Below are 7,625 nucleotides of genomic sequence, written 5' to 3'. Positions count from 1 at the left end.
CTACATTTTTTACTTTTGACTTATTAGTCAACACCGTTTGACTCAGAAGCACCAAGTTGTTGCATCTACGAATGTCATTTTGCAAATCTGCAAAGTCGAGGTCACTTCAGTGGTTTGGTAAAAGCATGTAAAAGTCCTGGCAGAAAGCGATCATAAGGATGTGTAACGACGCCCATTTCCAGGAATGCACTAATATTTTGTTGGTAGTACCAGTTTGCCATAATTATTAGTTAACACTAAGTTGTCAACACTTCGGAAAATTTTTTAACTCGTCGTTACACTATATCCTTATGCATCGCTTTCTGCCAGGACTTTTACGTGCTTTTCCCAAATCACTGAAGTGACGTCGACGTTTGGGTTAGCAGTAGCATGAGCCGTCAGGCAAGTGTTATTTAAATAAACTCCTGATGTACAAACTTTCCAATGCCTCATTTTATACAGAACCTATTTGTACTACTGTATAAGTTTGGTACCATTCTGGGCATTATTAGTGGGGTAATTTATGAGATACATCCTTGGATCCATTAGCGCCTGCACTAAGCCATTCGGCTGATCTCTAAATAAGCTCTAACTTTAATAATGTTCGACCAAGGGAAAAAAAGCTTCTGGGGGGTGTTGGGCTCAAGGTCATGGTGCAAAGGACCCTAGGTTGATTTTTTAAAATCTAGTTCTTCCTTGGACAAGCGCTTCAGAGCAGAGTTACACATGACAAAACATGCTTAACAAATTATATTTTTTTTACTTCTACTTTGCTGCCCCCTTTTGGCTTTTAACAATATATTTATAAGAGCAATGGAGTTCTGCATTATTTGAATGCAATAGCTTTCATAATTAATGTATACTCAAAGATAAACATAATGCTAAACATTCAACACATTTATAAGCTCATCTACAACACTGAGTACTGGTAATTCAGTACTTTCAAGACTTTATGTACATTAGAATAAATTAACTTACTGATAGATTGGCCCCAAAAAAAGAGGTAAAATCACCCAACTGGACAATTGTATGGACAATAAAGATATTTTGTAGTAACTTTCAATTAACTTTTTAGTTAAACAGGTGAGTGACAAAAATGACCAAAATTTGAAATCCTGTTGTTTATATGCATCATTTAACAATGATACACATCACCAGTCAGGCTTGTTAGTATACCAAGTTGTTATAAATTGTACAAAACCTTACAGATTTCATAATCCTCTATATTACTGCATCTATAAATTACAGGAACGTCTGTGTGTGTGTGTGTGTGTGTGTGTGTGTGTGTGTGTGTTATTCGCATACCTCTCGAACCGTTAGTCCGATCATCGATGGATTTTAAACTTGACAGGTGTGTTTCTACAGGCACGAGTAAGAGCAGTGCAAAGTTTAACGTTGTTTGGATTAGAAATGCAAAAGATATCGTTAAATATATCGGTAAAATAAGCACACATTGAAGATGTTTTGATGATGTTTAGAAGGTTGTGGTTTAAAAATAAACATTCTGACATAAACACTCTGGCCCCGTCCACACTACTGCGTTTTCGTTTAAAAAGGGACCTTTTGCCGTCCACACTAAAACGGCAAAAACGGAGAAGTTTAGAAACGCTGCCGACCCGATTTTCGTTTTGAATCTCCGGAGGGCGTTTTCTGGACCTCTATGGTCTGGAGTCTCTGGACGGGTCAAAACGGAGGACTTTAGAAACGATGACGTAGTAGACTAGAGGCTCACGCTCGGCTCTATGATTGGGTGTCATCAGTCATGGCGTATCTCTTTGCTAGCAGCTGTTGTGCAAGTAAATTCTGCATTTTACAATGCTATAACTGCCTACATGCGCCGGAGGCAAGCTATTATCCGAGCGATCTGTGACAATTCCCGTGTGCAGCGGCGGTATCGACCGTACATGGAGCGTCGGTTTTGGGTTAGCTAACCCGGGAAGAACCAGCGCATGGTGGGATCATTTTATCAATGAAGTTGTGTTTACACCGGCACGCACATGCCCAGTGTTGGTGAATGGTCACGTGATCCGCGTTTTCAGTCGTTTTAATGTGGACGGAGACCATACGCAGCTAAAACGCTGGTGTGGACGGAGACCATACGCAGCTAAAACGCTGGTGTGGACGGAGATTAGCCTGGGTTTCCCCATACTGCCTTGCTCGCAGCGCGATTTCATTCACGCTGCTAGGCAGTCTGGACACCATGGAACAAATTTTCCCCTGAAAAAGGGAACCAATCACAGAACGGGGAGGGAGCAGCAAGATGATGACGACACCGAAGCAGTTTGTTTATATCAGACTCGACCTTACCTTCTACCCTCATGTTTATCTTGCACAAACGGTAATATTCGCTAAACGCCATCGTGTACAAATAAATCTTTGACCCATCGTCTTTTTCCTCGTCAAATTTCTCTCACTCTACATACGTCATCTGGTATAATTGAAGCGATTGGCTATGAGCTACATACAGGCGCATTTGATAGACATTCATAGCGCCCAATAAACGTCTCTGGGCATTCGTAAACCACGCCTCAAATACGAGAAAATGCACACGTAGTTCCCAGACCAAGTCTCAATGAGACTTGGTCTGACGTTAGCCAGGCTAGACGGAGATCGTATTCGTTTTAATTCTCCGTTTCTAAATTAAAACGCAGTAGTGTGGACGGGGCCTCTGTCAGCTATAGTCAGCTACACTGTACTTCTGAATATTATATGTTATTCACAGCCATCATTTGTAGTAGCCTATTCACAAACTGTTTGATCAAGCGTAGCGCTTTCTCGGAGTTCACTGTGTAGCCTGCTCCCTGAATCGTCTCGCTTATTTATTTGTGGATGTTAACTAAATCTGTATGTCAGCTACACCATTTACTTCTGAATCTTATATTTTATTCTGGTGCGCTTAACGTTATGCTACTGTAATAGTAGCCTATGCTATTCATTTACATTTACATTTACATTTATGTACATTACATTTATTCACCAACTAAACATAAAAGATGCTAACTGTCTTTCATTGTCTCTATAATTGTAATCTGCACAATGACAACAAAGTTGACACTAATGTAAATCTAATCTAATCTAAACTCCTGCTACCTGTAGTGTACACAGATACCCAAATACATTTTGCAACCATAGTTCAATTTTCCATATTGTATGTCATTATCTGTATTTGCTTTCTACCATGCACAAATAAAAATGTCACTGAACTTTTGCTGTTTAATTGTAACAATGAGCACTCAAACACAACAATTACTAAAAACACACATAAAAACTGATTTTGCATGGGCACTTTGCACTAGTACAAATTAATAATCCAACTCTGCATACAGCACACTCAAATAATCAGTTTTTTAAACAGGATGAGATGTAAACATCCTTTATGTGTGAGCACGTACCAATTAAATCCTTGGTCTTGAAATTTGCAGGCTACGTTCACACTGCAGGGCTTAATGCTCAATTCCGATTTTTTGAAAAAATTCGATTTTTTTGCAAGGCCGTTCACATTTCCAATTAAATGCGACCTTTTGTGATCTCCTGTGTGAACGTGAAATGACCCAGAAGTGACCCGCATGCGCAGAAGAGTACTCAACGGTCAACGACGTCACTTGTTGTTTGCGGAAGTAGCTAAACTTTAACCAGAGCCCGTCTCTGCTTTAACTAACTGTGATTCTCTCACTCACACACACACGAGCGCACGCAGCGACCGTTACACAAGAGCCAGACAGCAGCCGCTGACCTATCTAATATCAGATTCTGCACAAATAAGTTAACATAACGTATATATAATGGCCGTGGGCTTTTTTTTTTTTTTTTTTAATTAACGGGCTCGTCGAGGTCGACCCGTTCGGCAGATTTACCTCAGCTCGACGAATATGCAGTCCGTTTTCAAACCGACGACTACTTCAATGCAGAATTATGACATTTCTCGCGTATCAATGACGTGCGGGTCGGATACATGCGACCTGGCCGTTCAGACTGAAGTCGCATTTCAAAAGATCGGATATGTATCGGATTTGGGACCACATACCCAAGTGGCCTGGGTCGCATTTGAAAAGATCGGATCTGTGTCGTTCAGACTGTCATGAAAAGATCAGATACAGGTCGCATAGGGGCAAAAAAATCGGAATTGGGTCGTTTCAGCCTGCAGTGTGAACGTAGCCTTTGATGTTGCAGGATAGGATTGGAATTATGGGAGACAGGAATGTCAATAAATATGGGAGGGTATGTACGTCATCAGGTGGGCACCCTCTTTCACTGATGTTTCGTGAATGAGCCCATCTCATCTCCAGAGGGCTCAAAAGTGATAACTGGTGTCACAGGAACCAACCGGGAGTCACTCGCTGGTGGTAAAGAATTGATGGTAATATGTTTTTCCTCAAGGGTGGGGGCAAGGCTCTCATGACTAGCAGCCATATCACCCTGTAGCTCAAGACTGGTTGCCCACTGAACTAGCAGAGTTGAGCCTGGTCAGTACCTGGATGGGAGACCTCCTGAGAAAACTAAGTTACTGCTGGTGGAGGTGTTAGTGAGGCCAGCAGGGGGTGCTCACCCTGTGGACTGTAACACTCCAGTATAGTAGGGACCCTATACTGTCAAAAAGCACCGTCCTTCGGATGAGACGTTAAACTGAGGTCCTGACTCTCTGTGGTCATTAAAAATCCCAGGATGTCCTTTAGAAAAAGAGTAGGGGTTGAACCCTGGTCAAATTTGCCCATTGGCCTCTGTCAAGTCAAGTCACATTTATAGCGCTTTTTACAATACAGATTGTTTCAAAGCAGCTTTACAGAGATAACAGGAAAATAATGCAACAAAGTTTGTTTCCAGAAGAAAATAGTGTCACAGTCCAGCTTAAGTAAATTCAGTGATGTTTCATTTTTGTTGTAAAAAAGTTATTAAATATATATATATATATATATATATATATATATATATATATATATATATATATAAAGCCGCTCTGGAGAAAACCGTGATGTCATCGTCCAGCTCAGTTCTCATTTAACGGTGTCAATGCAGGCAGATCAATAATATTGTTGAATATTAAATTAAATGTCCCCAACTAAGCAAGCCAAAAGCCAATGGCAACAGAGGTGAAAAAGGGCAAAAAAGGCAGCAGTGGCAAAGAACCAAAACTCCATCAGGTGACAGAATGGAGCAAAAAGCCTTGGGAGAACCCAGGCTCAGTCGGGGGCCAGTTCTCCTCTGGCCAATGAACGAACAGTGTATGATTATGTGTCAAGCAGCAAATAGGTCAGAAGTCAGATTGGATTGGAACAATCAGCATATTATCCAGTTTCATCTGATTTAAGATCTGGTTGATTATTAAGGACTTGGTCATGATGCCACGTGTAACGACCCCTGGTGAGGCTGACTTAACACCATGTCAGTATGTGCTTGAGTGAAGCTGGGCTGGAGCAGAGAGCACACCCTGCATCTTCACCCAACCACTGATAGAGATTAGTTGGTGTTGGAATGATGTTTTCTCCACCCTATCCCACCATGTCCACTGTCCTTGTTTACCACAGGAGACTGCCTTAGCCCACCTTGCTGCTTTCTCCTGTCTACGCATTTCCTCCACCACCATCTTCCTCAGCTCTGGTGCTATGGATTTGTTCCACTCTGGACGTCTCGTTGTTAAGCCAAGGCCTCCTCTCCCTTGCTGAACATGCCCCACAATGTCCGCATGTTTGATTGCTGCTATCGCCTCCTCCACTGCACTGGCTGGCCTCCATTTACGACCTGCTGCCAAGACTGGTATTTTGTTACTCAGCACTGTGTCTTGTGATTCTTTCAGAGTCATCTGAAGTCTCACTTTAGCGAGAATGAAGGATGAGATGAGAATCCTAATGCTAGGAAAGTGGTTATTTATTTTCATCTGTGATTGTCGCAGTAGAGAATTATATGTTTGTTCTGTACATTTCACTGTGGATTCTTTGGTAAATCAGTCACAATATACAGTATGTATATATATAAACACACATAAGAAAGAGATTAATGGTCTAATGAGCATGAAGAATCCAAATATCCTTTTAATTTGAACAATGATATTACCCCACTATTTGCTTAAGTTGCACTCAGGTTGAGTATGTTATGCACACTTCCTCGTGGACATAATAAATGTCATATTTACCTCATAAAGAACAGACACAAGCATATGTAACTAATTAAGGCAAACAGAGACATATGTTCAAATAAGCCATAAAAGCTAACAGGTTATTGCACAGGACAAAACTGGATAGGTTATGACTGACACTACTTGACGCAGTATACCAATCAACTCTAATTAAATATATATTAGTGTGTGTGCATAAGCATAATTCTTTTATGGGATTTCTCTGCAGTTTCCAGAATCTACCATCGTCAGACATTCGATTTCCCTTTGCCCTTTTCAATAGACTCGACAGTCTTACAAATATTAAAACCACAATTAGTTTTAACAATATGCAACTATTGCATATCAACGTGAAACATTCACTCACAACCGACAGCGCTTATTATAGCTGCATATTTATAGCCAAGAATGCTTTGATGCGATTTCACAGTGCATGATTTGTAAAAGTGGACCATCTGACAATTTTTCCAATTACGTTAAAATGTCCAAGTTTGAATTAAAATTACTTTTAAAGGGGTCATGAATTGAGAAATACATTTTTCTTTTATCTTTTGACATGTGAAATGTCATTGTACTATTAAAATATCCTTTAAGTTTCAGAACTCAAACCTTCCTCGTTAGTCCAAAACCAGAAACCAAAACCAGGTTTCTTGAAACCATGCTCTGAAAATGGATCATTTTGGATTTTGTCACATTATGACATGATAGTGTCTTGCAAACAGACTTTTACTATAAGATATGGACAGTAATGCCACAACATGTAAGTTACCGTGTTAATTGTATTGCCTGTTAGAATTACTGTGGTCACTGATTTCTTATATGTAATGATTCATGTACAGTCAGACATTCTTTGTCTCAAAATCATTTCAAATTCAATCTGTTCATCAAAGAGATCGAGTCTCTTTAGAAGATTTGGACTAAAGCGCTCAATTCATATGGATTAGTTTTACGATCTTTTTATGAACTTTTTGAAGTGTCAAAGTTTCAGTTGCATAGCTGCAATGGAGGGACAGAAAGCTCTCAGATTTCATCAAAAATATCTTCATTTGTGTTCTGAAGATGAATGAAAGTCTTATGACAGAATTTTCATTTTTGGGCTAACTAACCCTTTTATACCTCCCTATATACAAGTACAGTACACAATTATAAATTACTGTAATTCACATACTATTTCAGTGAAAGAAACTGCTTCAAACGATTCAGCGTATGGGTGAGCTATAATGTAACAGAATCGTAAACAATTTTAGACCTTTTTACAAACAGATTAGATGAGAGTGATTCCTTCGCAAATCTGACCAGTTTATAAAAAACTCATTACATGATTGCTGAAAGACACATAAGGATTTATCAGTGGTATTTCACTGGGACTCGTGCCCCAGTAAAAAGGGTCTAGTGACAGAAGCCCCTGGATGGAGCTGGATTACAATGACATAATTGTGCATCAGAAGTGTGTCCCTCCTCTCTATGAAGGGTTCATGAAAATGGGAGGGAAAGAGGTCTTGAATCTTGACTCACTCGCACATTTTGGCACAAGTCT

General features: G+C 40.0%; 1 protein-coding gene across 1 annotated transcript in view; it reads left to right on the top strand.

The window, feature by feature from the left end:
- Positions 1-7,625, top strand: part of adcyap1a (adenylate cyclase activating polypeptide 1a) — a 41,534-nt gene that overhangs the window by 25,413 nt on the left and 8,496 nt on the right. The gene's annotated exons all lie outside the window — the stretch shown is intronic.

Source organism: Squalius cephalus, assembly GCF_949319135.1.
Source record: "Squalius cephalus genome assembly, chromosome: 3".
NCBI lineage: Eukaryota > Metazoa > Chordata > Actinopteri > Cypriniformes > Leuciscidae > Squalius > Squalius cephalus.
This window is presented reverse-complemented; position numbering and strand designations above follow the sequence as displayed.